The 24939-nt window shown below is 56.9% G+C and overlaps 54 non-coding genes across 54 annotated transcripts; all 54 read right to left on the bottom strand.

Annotated features, from left to right (window-relative positions):
- Nucleotides 1-43: 43 nt before the first annotated feature.
- On the bottom strand, nt 44-162 carry LOC135589144 (5S ribosomal RNA). Its single transcript, XR_010476614.1, has one exon. It is a non-coding gene; the product is annotated as a 5S ribosomal RNA (ribosomal RNA).
- A 350-nt stretch (nt 163-512) lies between these two features.
- LOC135589105 (5S ribosomal RNA) lies at nt 513-631 on the bottom strand. The gene has a single exon (XR_010476600.1). It is a non-coding gene; the product is annotated as a 5S ribosomal RNA (ribosomal RNA).
- Nucleotides 632-981: 350 nt separating this feature from the next.
- Nucleotides 982-1100, bottom strand: LOC135588199 (5S ribosomal RNA). The gene has a single exon (XR_010476141.1). It is a non-coding gene; the product is annotated as a 5S ribosomal RNA (ribosomal RNA).
- A 350-nt stretch (nt 1101-1450) lies between these two features.
- On the bottom strand, nt 1451-1569 carry LOC135594112 (5S ribosomal RNA). Its single transcript, XR_010480004.1, has one exon. It is a non-coding gene; the product is annotated as a 5S ribosomal RNA (ribosomal RNA).
- Nucleotides 1570-1919: 350 nt separating this feature from the next.
- LOC135588112 (5S ribosomal RNA) lies at nt 1920-2038 on the bottom strand. Its single transcript, XR_010476095.1, has one exon. It is a non-coding gene; the product is annotated as a 5S ribosomal RNA (ribosomal RNA).
- Nucleotides 2039-2388: 350 nt separating this feature from the next.
- On the bottom strand, nt 2389-2507 carry LOC135589866 (5S ribosomal RNA). Its single transcript, XR_010477278.1, has one exon. It is a non-coding gene; the product is annotated as a 5S ribosomal RNA (ribosomal RNA).
- Nucleotides 2508-2949: 442 nt separating this feature from the next.
- On the bottom strand, nt 2950-3068 carry LOC135592147 (5S ribosomal RNA). The gene has a single exon (XR_010478918.1). It is a non-coding gene; the product is annotated as a 5S ribosomal RNA (ribosomal RNA).
- A 350-nt stretch (nt 3069-3418) lies between these two features.
- Nucleotides 3419-3537, bottom strand: LOC135588106 (5S ribosomal RNA). Its single transcript, XR_010476093.1, has one exon. It is a non-coding gene; the product is annotated as a 5S ribosomal RNA (ribosomal RNA).
- Nucleotides 3538-3887: 350 nt separating this feature from the next.
- LOC135588139 (5S ribosomal RNA) lies at nt 3888-4006 on the bottom strand. Its single transcript, XR_010476125.1, has one exon. It is a non-coding gene; the product is annotated as a 5S ribosomal RNA (ribosomal RNA).
- A 350-nt stretch (nt 4007-4356) lies between these two features.
- On the bottom strand, nt 4357-4475 carry LOC135594100 (5S ribosomal RNA). The gene has a single exon (XR_010480002.1). It is a non-coding gene; the product is annotated as a 5S ribosomal RNA (ribosomal RNA).
- A 350-nt stretch (nt 4476-4825) lies between these two features.
- LOC135588688 (5S ribosomal RNA) lies at nt 4826-4944 on the bottom strand. The gene has a single exon (XR_010476408.1). It is a non-coding gene; the product is annotated as a 5S ribosomal RNA (ribosomal RNA).
- A 350-nt stretch (nt 4945-5294) lies between these two features.
- On the bottom strand, nt 5295-5413 carry LOC135594098 (5S ribosomal RNA). The gene has a single exon (XR_010480001.1). It is a non-coding gene; the product is annotated as a 5S ribosomal RNA (ribosomal RNA).
- Nucleotides 5414-5763: 350 nt separating this feature from the next.
- On the bottom strand, nt 5764-5882 carry LOC135588681 (5S ribosomal RNA). Its single transcript, XR_010476404.1, has one exon. It is a non-coding gene; the product is annotated as a 5S ribosomal RNA (ribosomal RNA).
- A 350-nt stretch (nt 5883-6232) lies between these two features.
- On the bottom strand, nt 6233-6351 carry LOC135592771 (5S ribosomal RNA). The gene has a single exon (XR_010479235.1). It is a non-coding gene; the product is annotated as a 5S ribosomal RNA (ribosomal RNA).
- Nucleotides 6352-6701: 350 nt separating this feature from the next.
- Nucleotides 6702-6820, bottom strand: LOC135594096 (5S ribosomal RNA). The gene has a single exon (XR_010480000.1). It is a non-coding gene; the product is annotated as a 5S ribosomal RNA (ribosomal RNA).
- Nucleotides 6821-7170: 350 nt separating this feature from the next.
- Nucleotides 7171-7289, bottom strand: LOC135589557 (5S ribosomal RNA). Its single transcript, XR_010476970.1, has one exon. It is a non-coding gene; the product is annotated as a 5S ribosomal RNA (ribosomal RNA).
- Nucleotides 7290-7639: 350 nt separating this feature from the next.
- Nucleotides 7640-7758, bottom strand: LOC135588104 (5S ribosomal RNA). Its single transcript, XR_010476092.1, has one exon. It is a non-coding gene; the product is annotated as a 5S ribosomal RNA (ribosomal RNA).
- A 350-nt stretch (nt 7759-8108) lies between these two features.
- On the bottom strand, nt 8109-8227 carry LOC135594092 (5S ribosomal RNA). Its single transcript, XR_010479999.1, has one exon. It is a non-coding gene; the product is annotated as a 5S ribosomal RNA (ribosomal RNA).
- A 350-nt stretch (nt 8228-8577) lies between these two features.
- LOC135588677 (5S ribosomal RNA) lies at nt 8578-8696 on the bottom strand. The gene has a single exon (XR_010476403.1). It is a non-coding gene; the product is annotated as a 5S ribosomal RNA (ribosomal RNA).
- A 373-nt stretch (nt 8697-9069) lies between these two features.
- LOC135594085 (5S ribosomal RNA) lies at nt 9070-9188 on the bottom strand. The gene has a single exon (XR_010479998.1). It is a non-coding gene; the product is annotated as a 5S ribosomal RNA (ribosomal RNA).
- Nucleotides 9189-9538: 350 nt separating this feature from the next.
- On the bottom strand, nt 9539-9657 carry LOC135588673 (5S ribosomal RNA). Its single transcript, XR_010476402.1, has one exon. It is a non-coding gene; the product is annotated as a 5S ribosomal RNA (ribosomal RNA).
- A 350-nt stretch (nt 9658-10007) lies between these two features.
- On the bottom strand, nt 10008-10126 carry LOC135592595 (5S ribosomal RNA). The gene has a single exon (XR_010479145.1). It is a non-coding gene; the product is annotated as a 5S ribosomal RNA (ribosomal RNA).
- Nucleotides 10127-10476: 350 nt separating this feature from the next.
- On the bottom strand, nt 10477-10595 carry LOC135593629 (5S ribosomal RNA). Its single transcript, XR_010479742.1, has one exon. It is a non-coding gene; the product is annotated as a 5S ribosomal RNA (ribosomal RNA).
- Nucleotides 10596-10945: 350 nt separating this feature from the next.
- Nucleotides 10946-11064, bottom strand: LOC135588100 (5S ribosomal RNA). Its single transcript, XR_010476089.1, has one exon. It is a non-coding gene; the product is annotated as a 5S ribosomal RNA (ribosomal RNA).
- Nucleotides 11065-11414: 350 nt separating this feature from the next.
- Nucleotides 11415-11533, bottom strand: LOC135592250 (5S ribosomal RNA). The gene has a single exon (XR_010478966.1). It is a non-coding gene; the product is annotated as a 5S ribosomal RNA (ribosomal RNA).
- Nucleotides 11534-11615: 82 nt separating this feature from the next.
- LOC135594083 (5S ribosomal RNA) lies at nt 11616-11734 on the bottom strand. The gene has a single exon (XR_010479997.1). It is a non-coding gene; the product is annotated as a 5S ribosomal RNA (ribosomal RNA).
- Nucleotides 11735-12084: 350 nt separating this feature from the next.
- Nucleotides 12085-12203, bottom strand: LOC135593622 (5S ribosomal RNA). The gene has a single exon (XR_010479738.1). It is a non-coding gene; the product is annotated as a 5S ribosomal RNA (ribosomal RNA).
- Nucleotides 12204-12553: 350 nt separating this feature from the next.
- On the bottom strand, nt 12554-12672 carry LOC135588097 (5S ribosomal RNA). Its single transcript, XR_010476084.1, has one exon. It is a non-coding gene; the product is annotated as a 5S ribosomal RNA (ribosomal RNA).
- A 350-nt stretch (nt 12673-13022) lies between these two features.
- LOC135594015 (5S ribosomal RNA) lies at nt 13023-13141 on the bottom strand. Its single transcript, XR_010479954.1, has one exon. It is a non-coding gene; the product is annotated as a 5S ribosomal RNA (ribosomal RNA).
- A 350-nt stretch (nt 13142-13491) lies between these two features.
- LOC135588093 (5S ribosomal RNA) lies at nt 13492-13610 on the bottom strand. The gene has a single exon (XR_010476083.1). It is a non-coding gene; the product is annotated as a 5S ribosomal RNA (ribosomal RNA).
- Nucleotides 13611-13960: 350 nt separating this feature from the next.
- On the bottom strand, nt 13961-14079 carry LOC135591123 (5S ribosomal RNA). The gene has a single exon (XR_010478437.1). It is a non-coding gene; the product is annotated as a 5S ribosomal RNA (ribosomal RNA).
- Nucleotides 14080-14429: 350 nt separating this feature from the next.
- LOC135594078 (5S ribosomal RNA) lies at nt 14430-14548 on the bottom strand. The gene has a single exon (XR_010479996.1). It is a non-coding gene; the product is annotated as a 5S ribosomal RNA (ribosomal RNA).
- Nucleotides 14549-14898: 350 nt separating this feature from the next.
- LOC135588087 (5S ribosomal RNA) lies at nt 14899-15017 on the bottom strand. Its single transcript, XR_010476081.1, has one exon. It is a non-coding gene; the product is annotated as a 5S ribosomal RNA (ribosomal RNA).
- A 350-nt stretch (nt 15018-15367) lies between these two features.
- On the bottom strand, nt 15368-15487 carry LOC135588689 (5S ribosomal RNA). The gene has a single exon (XR_010476409.1). It is a non-coding gene; the product is annotated as a 5S ribosomal RNA (ribosomal RNA).
- Nucleotides 15488-15837: 350 nt separating this feature from the next.
- On the bottom strand, nt 15838-15956 carry LOC135594073 (5S ribosomal RNA). Its single transcript, XR_010479995.1, has one exon. It is a non-coding gene; the product is annotated as a 5S ribosomal RNA (ribosomal RNA).
- A 350-nt stretch (nt 15957-16306) lies between these two features.
- LOC135588466 (5S ribosomal RNA) lies at nt 16307-16425 on the bottom strand. Its single transcript, XR_010476283.1, has one exon. It is a non-coding gene; the product is annotated as a 5S ribosomal RNA (ribosomal RNA).
- A 350-nt stretch (nt 16426-16775) lies between these two features.
- LOC135588486 (5S ribosomal RNA) lies at nt 16776-16894 on the bottom strand. The gene has a single exon (XR_010476298.1). It is a non-coding gene; the product is annotated as a 5S ribosomal RNA (ribosomal RNA).
- Nucleotides 16895-17244: 350 nt separating this feature from the next.
- LOC135594069 (5S ribosomal RNA) lies at nt 17245-17363 on the bottom strand. The gene has a single exon (XR_010479994.1). It is a non-coding gene; the product is annotated as a 5S ribosomal RNA (ribosomal RNA).
- Nucleotides 17364-17751: 388 nt separating this feature from the next.
- Nucleotides 17752-17870, bottom strand: LOC135593829 (5S ribosomal RNA). The gene has a single exon (XR_010479841.1). It is a non-coding gene; the product is annotated as a 5S ribosomal RNA (ribosomal RNA).
- Nucleotides 17871-18220: 350 nt separating this feature from the next.
- LOC135588943 (5S ribosomal RNA) lies at nt 18221-18339 on the bottom strand. The gene has a single exon (XR_010476540.1). It is a non-coding gene; the product is annotated as a 5S ribosomal RNA (ribosomal RNA).
- A 350-nt stretch (nt 18340-18689) lies between these two features.
- LOC135588463 (5S ribosomal RNA) lies at nt 18690-18808 on the bottom strand. The gene has a single exon (XR_010476282.1). It is a non-coding gene; the product is annotated as a 5S ribosomal RNA (ribosomal RNA).
- A 388-nt stretch (nt 18809-19196) lies between these two features.
- LOC135588987 (5S ribosomal RNA) lies at nt 19197-19315 on the bottom strand. Its single transcript, XR_010476555.1, has one exon. It is a non-coding gene; the product is annotated as a 5S ribosomal RNA (ribosomal RNA).
- Nucleotides 19316-19665: 350 nt separating this feature from the next.
- LOC135588934 (5S ribosomal RNA) lies at nt 19666-19784 on the bottom strand. Its single transcript, XR_010476537.1, has one exon. It is a non-coding gene; the product is annotated as a 5S ribosomal RNA (ribosomal RNA).
- A 350-nt stretch (nt 19785-20134) lies between these two features.
- On the bottom strand, nt 20135-20253 carry LOC135588483 (5S ribosomal RNA). Its single transcript, XR_010476294.1, has one exon. It is a non-coding gene; the product is annotated as a 5S ribosomal RNA (ribosomal RNA).
- A 350-nt stretch (nt 20254-20603) lies between these two features.
- LOC135589899 (5S ribosomal RNA) lies at nt 20604-20722 on the bottom strand. The gene has a single exon (XR_010477311.1). It is a non-coding gene; the product is annotated as a 5S ribosomal RNA (ribosomal RNA).
- A 350-nt stretch (nt 20723-21072) lies between these two features.
- Nucleotides 21073-21191, bottom strand: LOC135594063 (5S ribosomal RNA). The gene has a single exon (XR_010479993.1). It is a non-coding gene; the product is annotated as a 5S ribosomal RNA (ribosomal RNA).
- A 350-nt stretch (nt 21192-21541) lies between these two features.
- On the bottom strand, nt 21542-21660 carry LOC135588083 (5S ribosomal RNA). Its single transcript, XR_010476075.1, has one exon. It is a non-coding gene; the product is annotated as a 5S ribosomal RNA (ribosomal RNA).
- A 350-nt stretch (nt 21661-22010) lies between these two features.
- On the bottom strand, nt 22011-22129 carry LOC135591244 (5S ribosomal RNA). Its single transcript, XR_010478458.1, has one exon. It is a non-coding gene; the product is annotated as a 5S ribosomal RNA (ribosomal RNA).
- A 350-nt stretch (nt 22130-22479) lies between these two features.
- Nucleotides 22480-22598, bottom strand: LOC135593498 (5S ribosomal RNA). The gene has a single exon (XR_010479665.1). It is a non-coding gene; the product is annotated as a 5S ribosomal RNA (ribosomal RNA).
- Nucleotides 22599-22948: 350 nt separating this feature from the next.
- Nucleotides 22949-23067, bottom strand: LOC135594059 (5S ribosomal RNA). The gene has a single exon (XR_010479990.1). It is a non-coding gene; the product is annotated as a 5S ribosomal RNA (ribosomal RNA).
- A 350-nt stretch (nt 23068-23417) lies between these two features.
- On the bottom strand, nt 23418-23536 carry LOC135588458 (5S ribosomal RNA). Its single transcript, XR_010476280.1, has one exon. It is a non-coding gene; the product is annotated as a 5S ribosomal RNA (ribosomal RNA).
- Nucleotides 23537-23886: 350 nt separating this feature from the next.
- Nucleotides 23887-24005, bottom strand: LOC135588481 (5S ribosomal RNA). The gene has a single exon (XR_010476293.1). It is a non-coding gene; the product is annotated as a 5S ribosomal RNA (ribosomal RNA).
- Nucleotides 24006-24355: 350 nt separating this feature from the next.
- On the bottom strand, nt 24356-24474 carry LOC135593954 (5S ribosomal RNA). Its single transcript, XR_010479907.1, has one exon. It is a non-coding gene; the product is annotated as a 5S ribosomal RNA (ribosomal RNA).
- A 227-nt stretch (nt 24475-24701) lies between these two features.
- LOC135594056 (5S ribosomal RNA) lies at nt 24702-24820 on the bottom strand. Its single transcript, XR_010479988.1, has one exon. It is a non-coding gene; the product is annotated as a 5S ribosomal RNA (ribosomal RNA).
- Between the last annotated feature and the right edge of the window lie 119 nt (nt 24821-24939).

The raw sequence follows: 24939 nt of genomic DNA, 5'->3' as shown, positions 1-24939 counted from the left end.
TCGGAGGTCTACGGGAGATGTTTCGTATCTCGGGACGCAAAAAGTAGTGCAACACGAGGACTTCCCGGGAGGTCACCCATCCTAGTACTACTCTCGCCCAAGCACGCTTAACTTCGGAGTTCTAATATGATCCGGTGATTTAGTGCTGGTATGATCGCACCGGTTTTGGGTGCTTCGTCCCTCGCCTATGTGCACGTCGCGGCCGGCGCATCAACGTCCGGAGCCTCTGGCCCGTCACGAAACCGCCGCCGCTTTCTCGAACGATCACGAAATCCCTATTGGAAGCTCTCTCCGAGCCCTAGCCCAACGACCGCGTATCTGTCACGGGAAGCTCGCGCCGTAACCATCGGCACTTTCTCGAACGATCTCGGAATCTCTATTGCGACCCAAATCCGGAAAGCTCTTTCCGAGCCCCACGATACTGACTGCATAGCGGTCACGGCAAATTCCGTGCCCGAAAACAATCGTCTCGGAGGTCTACGGGAGATGTTTCGTATCTCGGGACGCAAAAAGTAGTGCAACACGAGGACTTCCCGGGGGGTCACCCATCCTAGTACTACTCTCGCCCAAGCAGGCTTAACTTCGGAGTTCTGATGGGATCCGGTGATTTAGTGCTGGTATCATCGCACCGGTTTTGGGTGCTTCGTCCCTCGCCTATGTGCACGTCGCGGCCGGCGCATCAACGTCCGGAGCCTCTAGCCCGTCACGAAACCGCCGGCGCTTTCTCGAACGATCACGAAATCCCTATTGGAATCTCTCTCCGAACCCTAGCCCAACGACCGCGTATCGGTCACGGCAAGCTCGCGCCGAAACCATCGGCACTTTCTCGAACGATCTCGGAATCACTATTGCGACCCCAATCCGGAAAGCTCTTTCCGAGCCCCACGATACTGACTGCGTAGCGGTCACGGCAAATTTCGTGCCCGAAAACAATCATCTCGGAGGTCGACGGGAGATGTTTCGTATCTCGGGATGCAAAAAGTAGTGCAACACGAGGACTTCCCGGGGGGTCACCCATCCTAGTACTACTCTCGCCCAAGCACGCTTAACTTCGGAGTTCTGATGGGATCCGGTGGTTTAGTGCTGGTATGATCGCACCGGTTTCGGGTGCTTCGTCCCTCGCCTATGTGCACGTCGCGGCCGGCGCATCAACGTCCGGAGCCTCTAGCCCGTCACGAAACCGCCGGCGCTTTCTCGAACGATCACGAAATCCCTATTGGAATCTCTCTCCGAGCCCTAGCCCAACGACCGCGTATCGGTCACGGCAAGCTCGCGCCGAAACCATCGGCACTTTCTCGAACGATCTCGGAATCGCTATTGCGACCCCAAGCCGGAAAGCTCTTTCCGAGCCCCACGACACTGACTGCGTAGCGGTCACGGCAAATTCCGTGCCCGAAAACAATCATCTCGGAGGTCTTCGGGAGATGTTTCTTATCTCGGGACGCAAAAAGTAGTGCAACACGAGGACTTCCCGGGAGGTCACCCATCCTAGTACTACTCTCGCCCAAGCACGCTTAACTTCGGAGTTCTAATAGGATCCGGTGATTTAGTGCTGGTATGATCGCACCGGTTTTGGGTGCTTCGTCCCTCGCCTATGTGCACGTCGCGGCCGGCGCATCAACGTCCGGAGCCTCTGGCCCGTCACGAAACCGCCGCCGCTTTCTCGAACGATCACGAAATCCCTATTGGAAGCTCTCTCCGAGCCCTAGCCCAACGACCGCGTATCTGTCACGGGAAGTACGCGCCGTAACCATCGGCACTTTCTCGAACGATCTCGGAATCTCTATTGCGACCCAAATCCGGAAAGCTCTTTCCGAGCCCCACGATACTGACTGCATAGCGGTCACGGCAAATTCCGTGCCCGAAAACAATCGTCTCGGAGGTCTACGGGAGATGTTTCGTATCTCGGGACGCAAAAAGTAGTGCAACACGAGGACTTCCCGGGGGGTCACCCATCCTAGTACTACTCTCGCCCAAGCAGGCTTAACTTCGGAGTTCTGATGGGATCCGGTGATTTAGTGCTGGTATGATCGCACCGGTTTCGGGTGCTTCGTCCCTCGCCTATGTGCACGTCGCGGCCGGCGCATCAACGTCCGGAGCCTCTAGCCCGTCACGAAACCGCCGGCGCTTTCTCGAACGATCACGAAATCCCTATTGGAATCTCTCTCCGAGCCCTAGCCCAACGACCGCGTATCGGTCACGGCAAGCTCGCGCCGAAACCATCGGCACTTTCTCGAACGATCTCGGAATCGCTATTGCGACCCCAATCCGGAAAGCTCTTTCTGAGCCCCACGACACTGACTGCGTAGCGGTCACGGCAAATTCCGTGCCCGAAAACAATCATCTCGGAGGTCTACGGGAGATGTTTCGTATCTCGGGACGCAAAAAGTAGTGCAACACGAGGACTTCCCGGGAGGTCACCCATCCTAGTACTACTCTCGCCCAAGCACGCTTAACTTCGGAGTTCTAATAGGATCCCGTGATTTAGTGCTGGTATGATCGCACCGGTTTTGGGTGCTTCGTCCCTCGCCTATGTGCACGTCGCGGCCGGCGCATCAACGTCCGGAGCCTCTGGCCCGTCACGAAACCGCCGGCGCTTTCTTGAACGATCACGAAATCCCTATTGGAATCTCTCTCCGAGCCCTAGCCCAACGACGGAGCCTCTGGCCCGTCACGAAACCGCCGGCGCTTTCTTGAACGATCACGAAATCCCTATTGGAATCTCTCTCCGAGCCCTAGCCCAACGACCGCGTATCGGTCACGGCAAGCTCGCGCCGAAACCATCGGCACTTTCTCGAACGATCTCGGAATCGCTATTGCGACCCCAATCCGGAAAGCTCTTTCTGAGCCCCACGACACTGACTGCGTAGCGGTCACGGCAAATTCCGTGCCCGAAAACAATCATCTCGGAGGTCTACGGGAGATGTTTCGTATCTCGGGACGCAAAAAGTAGTGCAACACGAGGACTTCCCGGGAGGTCACCCATCCTAGTACTACTCTCGCCCAAGCACGCTTAACTTCGGAGTTCTAATAGGATCTGGTGATTTAGTGCTGGTATGATCTCACCGGTTTTGGGTGCTTCGTCCCTCGCCTATGTGCACGTCGCGGCCGGCGCATCAACGTCCGGAGCCTCTGGCCCGTCACGAAACCGCCGCCGCTTTCTCGAACGATCACGAAATCCCTATTGGAAGCTCTCTCCGAGCCCTAGCCCAACGACCGCGTATCTGTCACGGGAAGCTCGCGCCGTAACCATCGGCACTTTCTCGAACGATCTCGGAATCTCTATTGCGACCCAAATCCGGAAAGCTCTTTCCGAGCCCCACGATACTGACTGCATAGCGGTCACGGCAAATTCCGTGCCCGAAAACAATCGTCTCGGAGGTCTACGGGAGATGTTTCGTATCTCGGGACGCAAAAAGTAGTGCAACACGAGGACTTCCCGGGGGGTCACCCATCCTAGTACTACTCTCGCCCAAGCAGGCTTAACTTCGGAGTTCTGATGGGATCCGGTGATTTAGTGCTGGTATGATCGCACCGGTTTCGGGTGCTTCGTCCCTCGCCTATGTGCACGTCGCGGCCGGCGCATCAACGTCCGGAGCCTCTAGCCCGTCACGAAACCGCCGGCGCTTTCTCGAACGATCACGAAATCCCTATTGGAATCTCTCTCTGAACCCTAGCCCAACGACCGCGTATCGGTCACGGCAAGCTCGCGCCGAAACCATCGGCACTTTCTCGAACGATCTCGGAATCACTATTGCGACCCCAATCCGGAAAGCTCTTTCCGAGCCCCACGATACTGACTGCGTAGCGGTCACGGCAAATTTCGTGACCGAAAACAATCATCTCGGAGGTCGACGGGAGATGTTTCGTATCTCGGGATGCAAAAAGTAGTGCAACACGAGGACTTCCCGGGGGGTCACCCATCCTAGTACTACTCTCGCCCAAGCACGCTTAACTTCGGAGTTCTGATGGGATCCGGTGGTTTAGTGCTGGTATGATCGCACCGGTTTCGGGTGCTTCGTCCCTCGCCTATGTGCACGTCGCGGCCGGCGCATCAACGTCCGGAGCCTCTAGCCCGTCACGAAACCGCCGGCGCTTTCTCGAACGATCACGAAATCCCTATTGGAATCTCTCTCCGAGCCCTAGCCCAACGACCGCGTATCGGTCACGGCAAGCTCGCGCCGAAACCATCGGCACTTTCTCGAACGATCTCGGAATCGCTATTGCGACCCCAAGCCGGAAAGCTCTTTCCGAGCCCCACGACACTGACTGCGTAGCGGTCACGGCAAATTCCGTGCCCGAAAACAATCATCTCGGAGGTCTACGGGAGATGTTTCTTATCTCGGGACGCAAAAAGTAGTGCAACACGAGGACTTCCCGGGAGGTCACCCATCCTAGTACTACTCTCGCCCAAGCACGCTTAACTTCGGAGTTCTAATAGGATCCGGTGATTTAGTGCTGGTATGATCGCACCGGTTTTCGGTGCTTCGTCCCTCGCCTATGTGCACGTCGCGGCCGGCGCATCAACGTCCGGAGCCTCTGGCCCGTCACGAAACCGCCGCCGCTTTCTCGAACGATCACGAAATCCCTATTGGAAGCTCTCTCCGAGCCCTAGCCCAACGACCGCGTATCTGTCACGGGAAGCTCGCGCCGTAACCATCGGCACTTTCTCGAACGATCTCGGAATCTCTATTGCGACCCAAATCCGGAAAGCTCTTTCCGAGCCCCACGATACTGACTGCATAGCGGTCACGGCAAATTCAGTGCCCGAAAACAATCGTCTCGGAGGTCTACGGGAGATGTTTCGTATCTCGGGACGCAAAAAGTAGTGCAACACGAGGACTTCCCGAGGGGTCACCCATCCTAGTACTACTCTCGCCCAAGCAGGCTTAACTTCGGAGTTCTGATGGGATCCGGTGATTTAGTGCTGGTATGATCGCACCGGTTTCGGGTGCTTCGTCCCTCGCCTATGTGCACGTCGCGGCCGGCGCATCAACGTCCGGAGCCTCTGGCCCGTCACGAAACCGCCGACGCTTTCTCGAACGATCACGAAATCCCTATTGGAATCTCTCTCCGAGCCCTAGCCCAACGACCGCGTATCGGTCACGGCAAGCTCGCGCCGAAACCATCGGCACTTTCTCGAACGATCTCGGAATCTCTATTGCGACCCAAATCCGGAAAGCTCTTTCCGAGCCCCACGATACTGGCTGCATAGCGGTCACGGCAAATTCCGTGCCCGAAAACAATCGTCTCGGAGGTCTACGGGAGATGTTTCTTATCTCGGGACGCAAAAAGTAGTGCAACACGAGGACTTCCCGGGAGGTCACCCATCCTAGTACTACTCTCGCCCAAGCACGCTTAACTTCGGAGTTCTAATAGGATCCGGTGATTTAGTGCTGGTATGATCGCACCGGTTTTGGGTGCTTCGTCCCTCGCCTATGTGCACGTCGCGGCCGGCGCATCAACGTCCGGAGCCTCTGGCCCGTCACGAAACCGCCGCCGCTTTCTCGAACGATCACGAAATCCCTATTGGAAGCTCTCTCCGAGCCCTAGCCCAACGACCGCGTATCTGTCACGGGAAGCTCGCGCCGTAACCATCGGCACTTTCTCGAACGATCTCGGAATCTCTATTGCGACCCAAATCCGGAAAGCTCTTTCCGAGCCCCACGATACTGACTGCATAGCGGTCACGGCAAATTCCGTGCCCGAAAACAATCGTCTCGGAGGTCTACGGGAGATGTTTCGTATCTCGGAACGCAAAAAGTAGTGCAACACGAGGACTTCCCGAGGGGTCACCCATCCTAGTACTACTCTCGCCCAAGCAGGCTTAACTTCGGAGTTCTGATGGGATCCGGTGATTTAGTGCTGGTATGATCGCACCGGTTTCGGGTGCTTCGTCCCTCGCCTATGTGCACGTCGCGGCCGGCGCATCAACGTCCGGAGCCTCTGGCCCGTCACGAAACCGCCGACGCTTTCTCGAACGATCACGAAATCCCTATTGGAATCTCTCTCCGAGCCCTAGCCCAACGACCGCGTATCGGTCACGGCAAGCTCGCGCCGAAACCATCGGCACTTTCTCGAACGATCTCGGAATCGCTATTGCGACCCCAATCCAGAAAGCTCTTTCCGAGCCCCACGATACTGACTGCGTAGCGGTCACGGCAAATTTCGTGCCCGAAAACAATCATCTCAGAGGTCGACGGGAGATGTTTCGTATCTCGGGAAGCAAAAAGTAGTGCAACACGAGAACTTCCCGGGGGGTCACCCATCCTAGTACTACTCTCGCCCAAGCACGCTTAACTTCGGAGTTCTGATGGGATCCGGTGGTTTAGTGCTGGTATGATCGCACCGGTTTCGGGTGATTCGTCCCTCGCCTATGTGCACGTCGCGGCCGGCGCATCAACGTCCGGAGCCTCTTGCCCGTCACGAAACCGCCGGCGCTTTCCCGAACGATCACGAAATCCCTATTGGGAGCTCTCTCCGAGCCCTAGCCCAACGACCGCGTATCGGTCACGGCAAGCTCGCGCCGAAACCATCGGCACTTTCTCGAACGATCTCGGAATCGCTATTGCGACCCCAAGCCGGAAAGCTCTTTCCGAGCCCCACGACACTGACTGCGTAGCGGTCACGGCAAATTCCGTGCCCGAAAACAATCATCTCGGAGGTCTACGGGAGATGTTTCGTATCTCGGGACGCAAAAAGTAGTGCAACACGAGGACTTCCCGGGAGGTCACCCATCCTAGTACTACTCTCGCCCAAGCACGCTTAACTTCGGAGTTCTAATAGGATCCGGTGATTTAGTGCTGGTATGATCGCACCGGTTTTGGGTGCTTCGTCCCTCGCCTATGTGCACGTCGCGGCCGGCGCATCAACGTCCGGAGCCTCTGGCCCGTCACGAAACCGCCGCCGCTTTCTCGAACGATCACGAAATCCCTATTGGAAGCTCTCTCCGAGCCCTAGCCCAACGACCGCGTATCTGTCACGGGAAGCTCGCGCCGTAACCATCGGCACTTTCTCGAACGATCTCGGAATCTCTATTGCGACCCAAATCCGGAAAGCTCTTTCCGAGCCCCACGATACTGACTGCATAGCGGTCACGGCAAATTCCGTGCCCGAAAACAATCGTCTCGGAGGTCTACGGGAGATGTTTCGTATCTCGGGACGCAAAAAGTAGTGCAACACGAGGACTTCCCGGGGGGTCACCCATCCTAGTACTACTCTCGCCCAAGCAGGCTTAACTTCGGAGTTCTGAAGGGATCCGGTGATTTAGTGCTGGTATGATCGCACCGGTTTCGGGTGCTTCGTCCCTCGCCTATGTGCACGTCGCGGCCGGCGCATCAACGTCCGGAGCCTCTAGCCCGTCACGAAACCGCCGGCGCTTTCTCGAACGATCACGAAATCCCTATTGGAATCTCTCTCTGAACCCTAGCCCAACGACCGCGTATCGGTCACGGCAAGCTCGCGCCGAAACCATCGGCACTTTCTCGAACGATCTCGGAATCACTATTGCGACCCCAATCCGGAAAGCTCTTTCCGAGCCCCACGATACTGACTGCGTAGCGGTCACGGCAAATTTCGTGACCGAAAACAATCATCTCGGAGGTCGACGGGAGATGTTTCGTATCTCGGGATGCAAAAAGTAGTGCAACACGAGGACTTCCCGGGGGGTCACCCATCCTAGTACTACTCTCGCCCAAGCACGCTTAACTTCGGAGTTCTGATGGGATCCGGTGGTTTAGTGCTGGTATGATCGCACCGGTTTCGGGTGCTTCGTCCCTCGCCTATGTGCACGTCGCGGCCGGCGCATCAACGTCCGGAGCCTCTAGCCCGTCACGAAACCGCCGGCGCTTTCTCGAACGATCACGAAATCCCTATTGGAATCTCTCTCCGAGCCCTAGCCCAACGACCGCGTATCGGTCACGGCAAGCTCGCGCCGAAACCATCGGCACTTTCTCGAACGATCTCGGAATCGCTATTGCGACCCCAAGCCGGAAAGCTCTTTCCGAGCCCCACGACACTGACTGCGTAGCGGTCACGGCAAATTCCGTGCCCGAAAACAATCATCTCGGAGGTCTACGGGAGATGTTTCTTATCTCGGGACGCAAAAAGTAGTGCAACACGAGGACTTCCCGGGAGGTCACCCATCCTAGTACTACTCTCGCCCAAGCACGCTTAACTTCGGAGTTCTAATAGGATCCGGTGATTTAGTGCTGGTATGATCGCACCGGTTTTGGGTGCTTCGTCCCTCGCCTATGTGCACGTCGCGGCCGGCGCATCAACGTCCGGAGCCTCTGGCCCGTCACGAAACCGCCGCCGCTTTCTCGAACGATCACGAAATCCCTATTGGAAGCTCTCTCCGAGCCCTAGCCCAACGACCGCGTATCTGTCACGGGAAGCTCGCGCCGTAACCATCGGCACTTTCTCGAACGATCTCGGAATCTCTATTGCGACCCAAATCCGGAAAGCTCTTTCCGAGCCCCACGATACTGACTGCATAGCGGTCACGGCAAATTCCGTGCCCGAAAACAATCGTCTCGGAGGTCTACGGGAGATGTTTCGTATCTCGGGACGCAAAAAGTAGTGCAACACGAGGACTTCCCGAGGGGTCACCCATCCTAGTACTACTCTCGCCCAAGCAGGCTTAACTTCGGAGTTCTGATGGGATCCGGTGATTTAGTGCTGGTATGATCGCACCGGTTTCGGGTGCTTCGTCCCTCGCCTATGTGCACGTCGCGGCCGGCGCATCAACGTCCGGAGCCTCTGGCCCGTCACGAAACCGCCGACGCTTTCTCGAACGATCACGAAATCCCTATTGGAATCTCTCTCCGAGCCCTAGCCCAACGACCGCGTATCGGTCACGGCAAGCTCGCGCCGAAACCATCGGCACTTTCTCGAACGATCTCGGAATCTCTATTGCGACCCAAATCCGAATCTCTATTGCGACCCAAATCCGGAAAGCTCTTTCCGAGCCCCACGATACTGGCTGCATAGCGGTCACGGCAAATTCCGTGCCCGAAAACAATCGTCTCGGAGGTCTACGGGAGATGTTTCTTATCTCGGGACGAAAAAGTAGTGCAACACGAGGACTTCCCGGGAGGTCACCCATCCTAGTACTACTCTCGCCCAAGCACGCTTAACTTCGGAGTTCTAATAGGATCCGGTGATTTAGTGCTGGTATGATCGCACCGGTTTTGGGTGCTTCGTCCCTCGCCTATGTGCACGTCGCGGCCGGCGCATCAACGTCCGGAGCCTCTGGCCCGTCACGAAACCGCCGCCGCTTTCTCGAACGATCACGAAATCCCTATTGGAAGCTCTCTCCGAGCCCTAGCCCAACGACCGCGTATCTGTCACGGGAAGCTCGCGCCGTAACCATCGGCACTTTCTCGAACGATCTCGGAATCTCTATTGCGACCCAAATCCCGAAAGCTCTTTCCGAGCCCCACGATACTGACTGCATAGCGGTCACGGCAAATTCCGTGCCCGAAAACAATCGTCTCGGAGGTCTACGGGAGATGTTTCGTATCTCGGGACGCAAAAAGTAGTGCAACACGAGGACTTCCCGAGGGGTCACCCATCCTAGTACTACTCTCGCCCAAGCAGGCTTAACTTCGGAGTTCTGATGGGATCCGGTGATTTAGTGCTGGTATGATCGCACCGGTTTCGGGTGCTTCGTCCCTCGCCTATGTGCACGTCGCGGCCGGCGCATCAACGTCCGGAGCCTCTGGCCCGTCACGAAACCGCCGACGCTTTCTCGAACGATCACGAAATCCCTATTGGAATCTCTCTCCGAGCCCTAGCCCAACGACCGCGTATCGGTCACGGCAAGCTCGCGCCGAAACCATCGGCACTTTCTCGAACGATCTCGGAATCGCTATTGCGACCCCAATCCAGAAAGCTCTTTCCGAGCCCCACGATACTGACTGCGTAGCGGTCACGGCAAATTTCGTGCCCGAAAACAATCATCTCAGAGGTCGACGGGAGATGTTTCGTATCTCGGGAAGCAAAAAGTAGTGCAACACGAGAACTTCCCGGGGGGTCACCCATCCTAGTACTACTCTCGCCCAAGCACGCTTAACTTCGGAGTTCTGATGGGATCCGGTGGTTTAGTGCTGGTATGATCGCACCGGTTTCGGGTGATTCGTCCCTCGCCTATGTGCACGTCGCGGCCGGCGCATCAACGTCAGGAGCCTCTTGCCCGTCACGAAACCGCCGGCGCTTTCCCGAACGATCACGAAATCCCTATTGGGAGCTCTCTCCGAGCCCTAGCCCAACGACCGCATATCGGTCACGGCAAGCTCGCGCCGAAACCATCGGCACTTTCTCGAACGATCTCGGAATCGCTATTGCGACCCCAAGCCGGAAAGCTCTTTCCGAGCCCCACGACACTGACTGCGTAGCGGTCACGGCAAATTCCGTGCCCGAAAACAATCGTCTCGGAGGTCTACGGGAGATGTTTCGTATCTCGGGACGCAAAAAGTAGTGCAACACGAGGACTTCCCGGGGGGTCACCCATCCTAGTACTACTCTCACCCAAGCACGCTTAACTTCGGAGTTCTGATGGGATCCGGTGGTTTAGTGCTGGTATGATCGCACCGGTTTCGGGTGCTTCGTCCCTCGCCTATGTGCACGTCGCGGCCGGCGCATCAACGTCCGGAGCCTCTTGCCCGTCACGAAACCGCCGGCGCTTTCTCGAACGATCACGAAATCCCTATTGGAATCTCTCTCCGAACCCTAGCCCAACGACCGCGTATCGGTCACGACAAGCTCGCGCCGAAACCATCGGCACTTTCTCGAACGATCTCGGAATCACTATTGCGACCCCAATCCGGAAAGCTCTTTCCGAGCCCCACGATACTGACTGCGTAGCGGTCACGGCAAATTTCGTGCCCGAAAACAATCATCTCGGAGGTCGACGGGAGATGTTTCGTATCTCGGGATGCAAAAAGTAGTGCAACACGAGGACTTCCCGGGGGGTCACCCATCCTAGTACTACTCTCGCCCAAGCAGGCTTAACTTCGGAGTTCTGATGGGATCCGGTGATTTAGTGCTGGTATGATCGCACCGGTTTCGGGTGCTTCGTCCCTCGCCTATGTGCACGTCGCGGCCGGCGCATCAACGTCCGGAGCCTCTGGCCCGTCACGAAACCGCCGACGCTTTCTCGAACGATCACGAAATCCCTATTGGAATCTCTCTCCGAGCCCTAGCCCAACGACCGCGTATCGGTCACGGCAAGCTCGCGCCGAAACCATCGGCACTTTCTCGAATGATCTCGGAATCGCTATTGCGACCCCAATCCAGAAAGCTCTTTCCGAGCCCCACGATACTGACTGCGTAGCGGTCACGGCAAATTTCGTGCCCGAAAACAATCATCTCAGAGGTCGACGGGAGATGTTTCGTATCTCGGGAAGCAAAAAGTAGTGCAACACGAGAACTTCCCGGGGGGTCACCCATCCTAGTACTACTCTCGCCCAAGCACGCTTAACTTCGGAGTTCTGATGGGATCCGGTGGTTTAGTGCTGGTATGATCGCACCGGTTTCGGGTGATTCGTCCCTCGCCTATGTGCACGTCGCGGCCGGCGCATCCGGGAGATGTTTCTTATCTCGGGACGCAAAAAGTAGTGCAACACGAGGACTTCCCGGGAGGTCACCCATCCTAGTACTACTCTCGCCCAAGCACGCTTAACTTCGGAGTTCTAATAGGATCCGGTGATTTAGTGCTGGTATGATCGCACCGGTTTTGGGTGCTTCGTCCCTCGCCTATGTGCACGTCGCGGCCGGCGCATCAACGTCCGGAGCCTCTGGCCCGTCACGAAACCGCCGCCGCTTTCTCGAACGATCACGAAATCCCTATTGGAAGCTCTCTCCGAGCCCTAGCCCAACGACCGCGTATCTGTCACGGGAAGCTCGCGCCGTAACCATCGGCACTTTCTCGAACGATCTCGGAATCTCTATTGCGACCCAAATCCGGAAAGCTCTTTCCGAGCCCCACGATACTGACTGCATAGCGGTCACGGCAAATTCCGTGCCCGAAAACAATCGTCTCGGAGGTCTACGGGAGATGTTTCGTATCTCGGGACGCAAAAAGTAGTGCAACACGAGGACTTCCCGGGGGGTCACCCATCCTAGTACTACTCTCACCCAAGCACGCTTAACTTCGGAGTTCTGATGGGATCCGGTGGTTTAGTGCTGGTATGATCGCACCGGTTTCGGGTGCTTCGTCCCTCGCCTATGTGCACGTCGCGGCCGGCGCATCAACGTCCGGAGCCTCTTGCCCGTCACGAAACCGCCGGCGCTTTCTCGAACGATCACGAAATCCCTATTGGAATCTCTCTCCGAACCCTAGCCCAACGACCGCGTATCGGTCACGACAAGCTCGCGCCGAAACCATCGGCACTTTCTCGAACGATCTCGGAATCACTATTGCGACCCCAATCCGGAAAGCTCTTTCCGAGCCCCACGATACTGACTACGTAGCGGTCACGGCAAATTTCGTGCCCGAAAACAATCATCTTGGAGGTCGACGGGAGATGTTTCGTATCTCGGGATGCAAAAAGTAGTGCAACACGAGGACTTCCCGGGGGGTCACCCATCCTAGTACTACTCTCGCCCAAGCAGGCTTAACTTCGGAGTTCTGATGGGATCCGGTGATTTAGTGCTGGTATGATCGCACCGGTTTCGGGTGCTTCGTCCCTCGCCTATGTGCACGTCGCGGCCGGCGCATCAACGTCCGGAGCCTCTGGCCCGTCACGAAACCGCCGACGCTTTCTCGAACGATCACGAAATCCCTATTGGAATCTCTCTCCGAGCCCTAGCCCAACGACCGCGTATCGGTCACGGCAAGCTCGCGCCGAAACCATCGGCACTTTCTCGAACGATCTCGGAATCGCTATTGCGACCCCAATCCAGAAAGCTCTTTCCGAGCCCCACGATACTGACTGCGTAGCGGTCACGGCAAATTTCGTGCCCGAAAACAATCATCTCAGAGGTCGACGGGAGATGTTTCGTATCTCGGGAAGCAAAAAGTAGTGCAACACGAGAACTTCCCGGGGGGTCACCCATCCTAGTACTACTCTCGCCCAAGCAGGCTTAACTTCGGAGTTCTGATGGGATCCGGTGATTTAGTGCTGGTATGATCGCACCGGTTTCGGGTGCTTCGTCCCTCGCCTATGTGCACGTCGCGGCCGGTGCATCAACGTCCGGAGCCTCTGGCCCGTCACGAAACCGCCGCCGCTTTCTCGAACGATCACGAAATCCCTATTGGAAGCTCTCTCCGAGCCCTAGCCCAACGACCGCGTATCTGTCACGGGAAGCTCGCGCCGTAACCATCGGCACTTTCTCGAACGATCTCGGAATCTCTATTGCGACCCAAATCCGGAAAGCTCTTTCCGAGCCCCACGATACTGACTGCATAGCGGTCACGGCAAATTCCGTGCCCGAAAACAATCGTCTCGGAGGTCTACGGGAGATGTTTCGTATCTCGGGACGCAAAAAGTAGTGCAACACGAGGACTTCCCGGGGGGTCACCCATCCTAGTACTACTCTCGCCCAAGCAGGCTTAACTTCGGAGTTCTGATGGGATCCGGTGATTTAGTGCTGGTATGATCGCACCGGTTTCGGGTGCTTCGTCCCTCGCCTATGTGCACGTCGCGGCCGGCGCATCAACGTCCGGAGCCTCTGGCCCGTCACGAAACCGCCGACGCTTTCTCGAACGATCACGAAATCCCTATTGGAATCTCTCTCCGAGCCCTAGCCCAACGACCGCGTATCGGTCACGGCAAGCTCGCGCCGAAACCATCGGCACTTTCTCGAACGATCTCGGAATCGCTATTGCGACCCCAATCCAGAAAGCTCTTTCCGAGCCCCACGATACTGACTGCGTAGCGGTCACGGCAAATTTCGTGCCCGAAAACAATCATCTCAGAGGTCGACGGGAGATGTTTCGTATCTCGGGAAGCAAAAAGTAGTGCAACACGAGAACTTCCCGGGGGGTCACCCATCCTAGTACTACTCTCGCCCAAGCACGCTTAACTTCGGAGTTCTGATGGGATCCGGTGGTTTAGTGCTGGTATGATCGCACCGGTTTCGGGTGATTCGTCCCTCGCCTATGTGCACGTCGCGGCCGGCGCATCAACGTCCGGAGCCTCTTGCCCGTCACGAAACCGCCGGCGCTTTCCCGAACGATCACGAAATCCCTATTGGGAGCTCTCTCCGAGCCCTAGCCCAACGACCGCGTATCGGTCACGGCAAGCTCGCGCCGAAACCATCGGCACTTTCTCGAACGATCTCGGAATCGCTATTGCGACCCCAAGCCGGAAAGCTCTTTCCGAGCCCCACGACACTGACTGCGTAGCGGTCACGGCAAATTCCGTGCCCGAAAACAATCATCTCGGAGGTCTACGGGAGATGTTTCGTATCTCGGGACGCAAAAAGTAGTGCAACACGAGGACTTCCCGGGAGGTCACCCATCCTAGTACTACTCTCGCCCAAGCACGCTTAACTTCGGAGTTCTAATAGGATCCGGTGATTTAGTGCTGGTATGATCGCACCGGTTTTGGGTGCTTCGTCCCTCGCCTATGTGCACGTCGCGGCCGGCGCATCAACGTCCGGAGCCTCTGGCCCGTCACGAAACCGACGCCGCTTTCTCGAACGATCACGAAATCCCTATTGGAAGCTCTCTCCGAGCCCTAGCCCAACGACCGCGTATCTGTCACGGGAAGCTCGCGCCGTAACCATCGGCACTTTCTCGAACGATCTCGGAATCTCTATTGCGACCCAAATCCGGAAAGCTCTTTCCGAGCCCCACGATACTGACTGCATAGCGGTCACGGCAAATTCCGTGCCCGAAAACAATCGTCTCGGAGGTCTACGGGAGATGTTTCGTATCTCGGGACGCAAAAAGTAGTGCAACACGAGGACTTCCCGGGGGGTCACCCATCCTAGTACTACTCTCGCCCAAGCAGGCTTAACTTCGGAGTTCTGATGGGATCCGGTGATTTAGTGCTGGTATGATCGCACCGGTTTCGGGTGCTTCGTCCCTCGCCTATGTGCACGTCGCGGCCGGCGCATCAACGTCCGGAGCCTCTGGCCCGTCACGAAACCGCCGACGCTTTCTCGAACGATCACGAAATCCCTATTGGAATCTCTCTCCGAGCCCTAGCCCAACGACCGCGTATCGGTCACGGCAAGCTCGCGCCGAAACCATCGGCACTTTCTCGAACGATCTCGGAATCGCTATTGCGACCCCAATCCAGAAAGCTCTTTCCGAGCCCCACGATACTGACTGCGTAGCGGTCACGGCAAATTTCGTGCCCGAAAACAATCATCTCAGAGGTCGACGGGAGATGTTTCGTATCTCGGGAAGCAAAAAGTAGTGCAACACGAGAACTTCCCGGGGGGTCACCCATCCTAGTACTACTCTTCGCCCAAGCACGCTTAACTTCGGAGTTCTGATGGGATCCGGTGGTTTAGTGCTGGTATGATCGCACCGGTTTCGGGTGATTCGTCCCTCGCCTATGTGCACGTCGCGGCCGGCGCATCAACGTCCGGAGCCTCTTGCCCGTCACGAAACCGCCGGCGCTTTCCCGAACGATCACGAAATCCCTATTGGAAGCTCTCTCTGAGCCCTAGCCCAACGACCGCGTATCGGTCACGGCAAGCTCGCGCCGAAACCATCGGCACTTTCTCGAACGATCTCGGAATCGCTATTGCGACCCCAAGCCGGAAAGCTCTTTCCGAGCCCCACGACACTGACTGCGTAGCGGTCACGGCAAATTCCGTGCCCGAAAACAATCATCTCGGAGGTCTACGGGAGATGTTTCGTATCTCGGGACGCAAAAAGTAGTGCAACACGAGGACTTCCCGGGAGGTCACCCATCCTAGTACTACTCTCGCCCAAGCACGCTTAACTTCGGAGTTCTAATAGGATCCGGTGATTTAGTGCTGGTATGATCGCACCGGTTTTGGGTGCTTCGTCCCTCGCCTATGTGCACGTCGCGGCCGGCGCATCAACGTCCGGAGCCTCTGGCCCGTCACGAAACCGCCGCCGCTTTCTCGAACGATCACGAAATCCCTATTGGAAGCTCTCTCCGAGCCCTAGCCCAACGACCGCGTATCGGTCACGGCAAGCTCGCGCCGAAACCATCGGCACTTTCTCGAACGATCTCGGAATCGCTATTGCGACCCTATTCCGGAAAGCTCTTTCCGAGCCCCACGATACTGACTGTGTAGCGGTCACGGTAAATTCCGTGCCCGAAAACAATCATCTCGGAGGTCTACGGGAGAAGTTTCGTATCTCGGGACGCAAAAAGTAGTGCAACACGAGGACTTCCCGGGGGGTCACCCATCCTAGTACTACTCTCGCCCAAGCACGCTTAACTTCGGAGTTCTAATAGGATCCGGTGATTTAGTGCTGGTATGATCGCACCGGTTTCGGGTGCCTCGTCCCTCGCCTATGTGCACGTCGCGGCCGGCGCATCAACGTCCGGAGCCTCTTGCCCGTCACGAAACCGCCGGCGCTTTCTCGAACGATCACGAAATCCCTATTGGAATCTCTCTCCGAACCCTAGCCCAACGACCGCGTATCGGTCACGGCAAGCTCGCGCCGAAACCATCGGCACTTTCTCGAACGATCTCGGAATCACTATTGCGACCCCAATCCGGAAAGCTCTTTCCGAGCCCCACGATACTGACTGCGTAGCGGTCACGGCAAATTTCGTGCCCGAAAACAATCATCTCGGAGGTCGACGGGAGATGTTTCGTATCTCGGGATGCAAAAAGTAGTGCAACACGAGGACTTCCCGGGGGGTCACCCATCCTAGTACTACTCTCGCCCAAGCACGCTTAACTTCGGAGTTCTGATGGGATCCGGTGGTTTAGTGATGGTATGATCGCACCGGTTTCGGGTGCTTCGTCCCTCGCCTATGTGCACGTCGCGGCCGGCGCATTAACGTCCGGAGCCTCTAGCCCGTCACGAAACCGCCGGCGCTTTCTCGAACGATCACGAAATCCCTATTGGAATCTCTCTCCGAGCCCTAGCCCAACGACCGCGTATCGGTCACGGCAAGCTCGCGCCGAAACAATCGGCACTTTCTCGAACGATCTCGGAATCGCTATTGCGACCCCAATCCGGAAAGCTCTTTCCGAGCCCCACGACACTGACTGCGTAGCGGTCACGGCAAATTCCGTGCCCGAAAACAATCATCTCGGAGGTCTACGGGAGATGTTTCGTATCTCGGGACGCAAAAAGTAGTGCAACACGAGGACTTCCCGGGAGGTCACCCATCCTAGTACTACTCTCGCCCAAGCACGCTTAACTTCGGAGTTCTAATAGGATCCGGTGATTTAGTGCTGGTATGATCGCACCGGTTTTGGGTGCTTCGTCCCTCGCCTATGTGCACGTCGCGGCCGGCGCATCAACGTCCGGAGCCTTTGGCCCGTCACGAAACCGCCGCCGCTTTCTCGAACGATCACGAAATCCCTATTGCAAGCTCTCTCCGAGCCCTAGCCCAACGACCGCGTATCTGTCACGGGAAGCTCGCGCCGTAACCATCGGCACTTTCTCGAACGATCTCGGAATCTCTATTGCGACCCAAATCCGGAAAGCTCTCTCGGAATCTCTATTGCGACCCAAATCCGGAAAGCTCCTTCCGAGCCCCACGATACTGACTGCATAGCGGTCGCGGCAAATTCCGTGCCCGAAAACAATCGTCTCGGAGGTCTACGGGAGATGTTTCGTATCTCGGGACGCAAAAAGTAGTGCAACACGAGGACTTCCCAGGGGGTCACCCATCCTAGTACTACTCTCGCCCAAGCAGGCTTAACTTCGGAGTTCTGATGGGATCCGGTGATTTAGTGCTGGTATGATCGCACCGGTTTTGGATGCTTCGTCCCTCGCCTATGTGCACGTCGCGGCCGGCGCATCAACGTCCGGAGCCTCTGGCCCGTCACGAAACCGCCGTCGCTTTCTCGAACGATCACGAAATCCCTATTGGAAGCTCTCTCCGAGCCCTAGCCCAACGACCGCGTATCTGTCACGGGAAGCTCGCGCCGTAACCATCGGCACTTTCTCGAACGATCTCGGAATCTCTATTGCGACCCAAATCCGGAAAGCTCTTTCCGAGCCCCACGATACTGACTGCATAGCGGTCACGGCAAATTCCGTGCCCGAAAACAATCGTCTCGGAGGTCTACGGGAGATGTTTCGTATCTCGGGACGCAAAAAGTAAAGCAACACGAGGACTTCCCGGGGGGTCACCCATCCTAGTACTACTCTCGCCCAAGCACGCTTAACTTCAGAGTTCTGATGGGATCCGGTGGTTTAGTGCTGGTATGATCGCACCTGTTTCGGGTGCTTCGTCCCTCGCCTATGTGCACGTCGCGGCCGGCGCATCAACGTCCGGAGCCTCTTGCCCGTCACGAAACCGCCGGCGCTTTCTCGAACGATCACGAAATCCCTATTGGAATCTCTCTCCGAACCCTAGCCCAACGACCGCGTATCGGTCACGGCAAGCTCGCGCCGAAACCATCGGCACTTTCTCGAACGATCTCGGAATCGCTATTGCGACCCCAATCCGGAAAGCTCTTTCCGAGCCCCACAATACTGACTGCGTAGCGGTCATGGCAAATTCCGTGACCGAAAACAATCATCTCGGAGGTCGACGGGAGATGTTTCGTATCTCGGGAAGCAAAAAGTAGTGCAACACGAGGACTTCCCGGGGGGTCACCCATCCTAGTACTACTCTCGCCCAAGCACGCTTAACTTCGGAGTTCTAATAGGATCCGGTGATTTAGTGCTGGTATGATCGCACCGGTTTTGGGTGCTTCGTCCCTCGCCTATGTGCACGTCGCGGCCGGCGCATCAACGTCCGGAGCCTTTGGCCCGTCACGAAACCGCCGCCGCTTTCTCGAACGATCACGAAATCCCTATTGCAAGCTCTCTCCGAGCCCTAGCCCAACGACCGCGTATCTGTCATGGGAAGCTCGCGCCGTAACCATCGGCACTTTCTCGAACGATCTCGGAATCTCTATTGCGACCCAAATCCGGAAAGCTCTCTCGGAATCTCTATTGCGACCCAAATCCGGAAAGCTCCTTCCGAGCCCCACGATACTGACTGCATAGCGGTCGCGGCAAATTCCGTGCCCGAAAACAATCGTCTCGGAGGTCTACGGGAGATGTTTCGTATCTCGGGACGCAAAAAGTAGTGCAACACGAGGACTTCCCAGGGGGTCACCCATCCTAGTACTACTCTCGCCCAAGCAGGCTTAACTTCGAAGTTCTGATGGGATCCGGTGATTTAGTGCTGGTATGATCGCACCGGTTTTGGATGCTTCGTCCCTCGCCTATGTGCACGTCGCGGCCGGCGCATCAACGTCCGGAGCCTCTGGCCCGTCACGAAACCGCCGTCGCTTTCTCGAACGATCACGAAATCCCTATTGGAAGCTCTCTCCGAGCCCTAGCCCAACGACCGCGTATCTGTCACGGGAAGCTCGCGCCGTAACCATCGGCACTTTCTCGAACGATCTCGGAATCTCTATTGCGACCCAAATCCGGAAAGCACTTTCCGAGCCCCACGATACTGACTGCATAGCGGTCACGGCAAATTCCGTGCCCGAAAACAATCGTCTCGGAGGTCTACGGGAGATGTTTCGTATCTCGGGACGCAAAAAGTAAAGCAACACGAGGACTTCCCGGGGGGTCACCCATCCTAGTACTACTCTCGCCCAAGCACGCTTAACTTCAGAGTTCTGATGGGATCCGGTGGTTTAGTGCTGGTATGATCGCACCTGTTTCGGGTGCTTCGTCCCTCGCCTATGTGCACGTCGCGGCCGGCGCATCAACGTCCGGAGCCTCTTGCCCGTCACGAAACCGCTGGCGCTTTCTCGAACGATCACGAAATCCCTATTGGAATCTCTCTCCGAACCCTAGCCCAACGACCGCGTATCGGTCACGGCAAGCTCGCGCCGAAACCATCGGCACTTTCTCGAACGATCTCGGAATCGCTATTGCGACCCCAATCCGGAAAGCTCTTTCCGAGCCCCACAATACTGACTGCGTAGCGGTCATGGCAAATTCCGTGACCGAAAACAATCATCTCGGAGGTCGACGGGAGATGTTTCGTATCTCGGGAAGCAAAAAGTAGTGCAACACGAGGACTTCCCGGGGGGTCACCCATCCTAGTACTACTCTCGCCCAAGCACGCTTAACTTCGGAGTTCTGATGGGATCCGGTGGTTTAGTGATGGTATGATCGCACCGGTTTCGGGTGCTTCGTCCCTCGCCTATGTGCACGTCGCGGCCGGCGCATCAACGTCCGGAGCCTCTGGCCCGTCACGAAACCGCCGACGCTTTCTCGAACGATCACGAAATCCCTATTGGAATCTCTCTCCGAGCCCTAGCCCAACGACCGCGTATCGGTCACGGCAAGCTCGCGCCGAAACCATCGGCACTTTCTCGAACGATCTCGGAATCGCTATTGCGACCCCAATCCAGAAAGCTCTTTCCGAGCCCCACGATACTGACTGCGTAGCGGTCACGGCAAATTTCGTGCCCGAAAACAATCATCTCAGAGGTCGACGGGAGATGTTTCGTATCTCGGGAAGCAAAAAGTAGTGCAACACGAGAACTTCCCGGGGGGTCACCCATCCTAGTACTACTCTCGCCCAAGCACGCTTAACTTCGGAGTTCTGATGGGATCCGGTGGTTTAGTGCTGGTATGATCGCACCGGTTTCGGGTGATTCGTCCCTCGCCTATGTGCACGTCGCGGCCGGCGCATCAACGTCCGGAGCCTCTTGCCCGTCACGAAACCGCCGGCGCTTTCCCGAACGATCACGAAATCCCTATTGGAAGCTCTCTCCGTGCCCTAGCCCAACGACCGCGTATCGGTCACGGCAAGCTCGCGCCGAAACCATCGGCACTTTCTCGAACGATCTCGGAATCGCTATTGCGACCCCAAGCCGGAAAGCTCTTTCCGAGCCCCACGACACTGACTGCGTAGCGGTCACGGCAAATTCCGTGCCCGAAAACAATCATCTCGGAGGTCTACGGGAGATGTTTCGTATCTCGGGACGCAAAAAGTAGTGCAACACGAGGACTTCCCGGGAGGTCACCCATCCTAGTACTACTCTCGCCCAAGCACGCTTAACTTCGGAGTTCTAATAGGATCCGGTGATTTAGTGCTGGTATGATCGCACCGGTTTTGGGTGCTTCGTCCCTCGCCTATGTGCACGTCGCGGCCGGCGCATCAACGTCCGGAGCCTCTGGCCCGTCACGAAACCGCCGCCGCTTTCTCGAACGATCACGAAATCCCTATTGGAAGCTCTCTCCGAGCCCTAGCCCAACGACCGCGTATCTGTCACGGGAAGCTCGCGCCGTAACCATCGGCACTTTCTCGAACGATCTCGGAATCTCTATTGCGACCCAAATCCGGAAAGCTCTTTCCGAGCCCCACGATACTGACTGCATAGCGGTCACGGCAAATTCCGTGCCCGAAAACAATCGTCTCGGAGGTCTACGGGAGATGTTTCGTATCTCGGGACGCAAAAAGTAGTGCAACACGAGGACTTCCCGGGGGGTCACCCATCCTAGTACTACTCTCGCCCAAGCAGGCTTAACTTCGGAGTTCTGATGGGATCCGGTGATTTAGTGCTGGTATGATCGCACCGGTTTCGGGTGCTTCGTCCCTCTCCTATGTGCACGTCGCGGCCGGCGCATCAACGTCCGGAGCCTCTAGCCCGTCACGAAACCGCCGGCGCTTTCTCGAACGATCACGAAATCCCTATTGGAATCTCTCTCCGAGCCCTAGCCCAACGACCGCGTATCGGTCACGGCAAGCTCGCGCCGAAACCATCGGCACTTTCTCGAACGATCTCGGAATCGCTATTGCGACCCCAATCCAGAAAGCTCTTTCCGAGCACCACGATACTGACTGCGTAGCGGTCATGGCAAATTCCGTGCCCGAAAACAATCGTCTCGGAGGTCTACGGGAGATGTTTCGTATCTCGGGACGCAAAAAGAAGTGCAACACGAGGACTTCCCGGGGGGTCACCCATCCTAGTACTACTCTCGCCCAAGCACGCATAACTTCGGAGTTCTGAAGGGATCCGGTGGTTTAGTGCTGGTGTGATCGCACCGGTTTCGGGTGCTTCGTCCCTCGCCTATGTGAATGTCGCGGCCGGCGCATCAACGTCCGGAGCCTCTTGCCCGTCACGAAACCGCCGGCGCTTTCTCGAACGATCACGAAATCCCTATTGGAATCTCTCTCCGAGCCCTAGCCCAACGACCGCGTATCGGTCACGGCAAGCTCGCGCCGAAACCATCGGCACTTTCTCGAACGATCTCGGAATCGCTATTGCGACCCCAATCCGGAAAGCTCTTTCCGAGCCCCACGATACTGACTGCGTAGCGGTCATGGCAAATTCCGTGCCCGAAAACAATCATCTCGGAGGTCGACGGGAGATGTTTCGTATCTCGGGACGCAAAAAGTAGTGCAACACGAGGACTTCCCGGGGGGTCACCCATCCTAGTACTACTCTCGCCCAAGCACGCTTAACTTCGGAGTTCTGATGGGATCTGGTGGTTTAGTGCTGGTATGATCGCACCGGTTTCGGGTGCTTCGTCCCTCGCCTATGTGCACGTCGCGGCCGGCGCATCAACGTCCGGAGCCTCTAGCCCGTCACGAAACCGCCGGCGCTTTCTCGAACGATCACGAAATCCCTATTGGAATCTCTCTCCGAGCCCTAGCCCAACGACCGCGTATCGGTCACGGCAAGCTCGCGCCGAAACCATCGGCACTTTCTCGAACGATCTCGGAATCGCTATTGCGACCCCAATCCGGAAAGCTCTTTCCGAGCCCCACGACACTGACGGCGTAGCGGTCACGGCAAATTCCGTGCCCGAAAACAATCATCTCGGAGGTCTACGGGAGATGTTTCGTATCTCGGGACGCAAAAAGTAGTGCAACACGAGGACTTCCCGGGAGGTCACCCATCCTAGTACTACTCTCGCCCAAGCACGCTTAACTTCGGAGTTCTAATAGGATCCGGTGATTTAGTGCTGGTATGATCGCACCGGTTTTGGGTGCTTCGTCCCTCGCCTATGTGCACGTCGCGGCCGGCGCATCAACGTCCGGAGCCTCTGGCCCGTCACGAAACCGCCGCCGCTTTCTCGAACGATCACGAAATCCCTATTGGAAGCTCTCTCCGAGCCCTAGCCCAACGACCGCGTATCGGTCACGGCAAGCTCGCGCCGAAACCATCGGCACTTTCTCGAACGATCTCGGAATCGCTATTGCGACCCTAATCCGGAAAGCTCTTTCCGAGCCCCACGATACTGACTGTGTAGCGGTCACGGTAAATTCCGTGCCCGAAAACAATCATCTCGGAGGTCTACGGGAGAAGTTTCGTATCTCGGGACGCAAAAAGTAGTGCAACACGAGGACTTCCCGGGGGGTCACCCATCCTAGTACTACTCTCGCCCAAGCACGCTTAACTTCGGAGTTCTAATAGGATCCGGTGATTTAGTGCTGGTATGATCGCACCGGTTTCGGGTGCCTCGTCCCTCGCCTATGTGCACGTCGCGGCCGGCGCATCAACGTCCGGAGCCTCTTGCCCGTCACGAAACCGCCGGCGCTTTCTCGAACGATCACGAAATCCCTATTGGAATCTCTCTCCGAACCCTAGCCCAACGACCGCGTATCGGTCACGGCAAGCTCGCGCCGAAACCATCGGCACTTTCTCGAACGATCTCGGAATCGCTATTGCGACCCCAAGCCGGAAAGCTCTTTCCGAGCCCCACGATACTGACTGCGTAGCGGTCACGGCAAATTTCGTGCCCGAAAACAATCATCTCAGAGGTCGACGGGAGATGTTTCGTATCTCGGGATGCAAAAAGTAGTGCAACACGAGGACTTCCCGGGGGGTCACCCATCCTAGTACTACTCTCGCCCAAGCACGCTTAACTTCGGAGTTCTGATGGGATCCGGTGGTTTAGTGATGGTATGATCGCACCGGTTTCGGGTGCTTCGTCCCTCGCCTATGTGCACGTCGCGGCCGGCGCATCAACGTCCGGAGCCTCTGGCCCGTCACGAAACCGCCGACGCTTTCTCGAACGATCACGAAATCCCTATTGGAATCTCTCTCCGAGCCCTAGCCCAACGACCGCGTATCGGTCACGGCAAGCTCGCGCCGAAACCATCGGCACTTTCTCGAACGATCTCGGAATCGCTATTGCGACCCCAATCCAGAAAGCTCTTTCCGAGCCCCACGATACTGACTGCGTAGCGGTCACGGCAAATTTCGTGCCCGAAAACAATCATCTCAGAGGTCGACGGGAGATGTTTCGTATCTCGGGAAGCAAAAAGTAGTGCAACACGAGGACTTCCCGGGGGGTCACCCATCCTAGTACTACTCTCGCCCAAGCACGCTTAACTTCGGAGTTCTGATGGGATCCGTTGGTTTAGTGCTGGTATGATCGCACCGGTTTCGGGTGCTTCGTCCCTCGCCTATGTGCACGTCGCGGCCGGCGCATCAACGTCCGGAGCCTCTTGCCCGTCACACGATCTCGGAATCGCTATTGCGACCCCAATCCGGAAAGCTCTTTCCGAGCCCCACGACACTGACGGCGTAGCGGTCACGGCAAATTCCGTGCCCGAAAACAATCATCTCGGAGGTCTACGGGAGATGTTTCGTATCTCGGGACGCAAAAAGTAGTGCAACACGAGGACTTCCCGGGAGGTCACCCATCCTAGTACTACTCTCGCCCAAGCACGCTTAACTTCGGAGTTCTAATAGGATCCGGTGATTTAGTGCTGGTATGATCGCACCGGTTTTGGGTGCTTCGTCCCTCGCCTATGTGCACGTCGCGGCCGGCGCATCAACGTCCGGAGCCTCTGGCCCGTCACGAAACCGCCGCCGCTTTCTCGAACGATCACGAAATCCCTATTG

The sequence above is a fragment of the Musa acuminata genome, chromosome BXJ1-1 (assembly GCF_036884655.1).
Source record: "Musa acuminata AAA Group cultivar baxijiao chromosome BXJ1-1, Cavendish_Baxijiao_AAA, whole genome shotgun sequence".
In the NCBI taxonomy this organism is placed as follows: Eukaryota; Viridiplantae; Streptophyta; class Magnoliopsida; order Zingiberales; family Musaceae; genus Musa; species Musa acuminata.
Note: the sequence above shows the minus strand (reverse complement) of the source record. Positions and strands in the feature narration are given on the sequence as shown.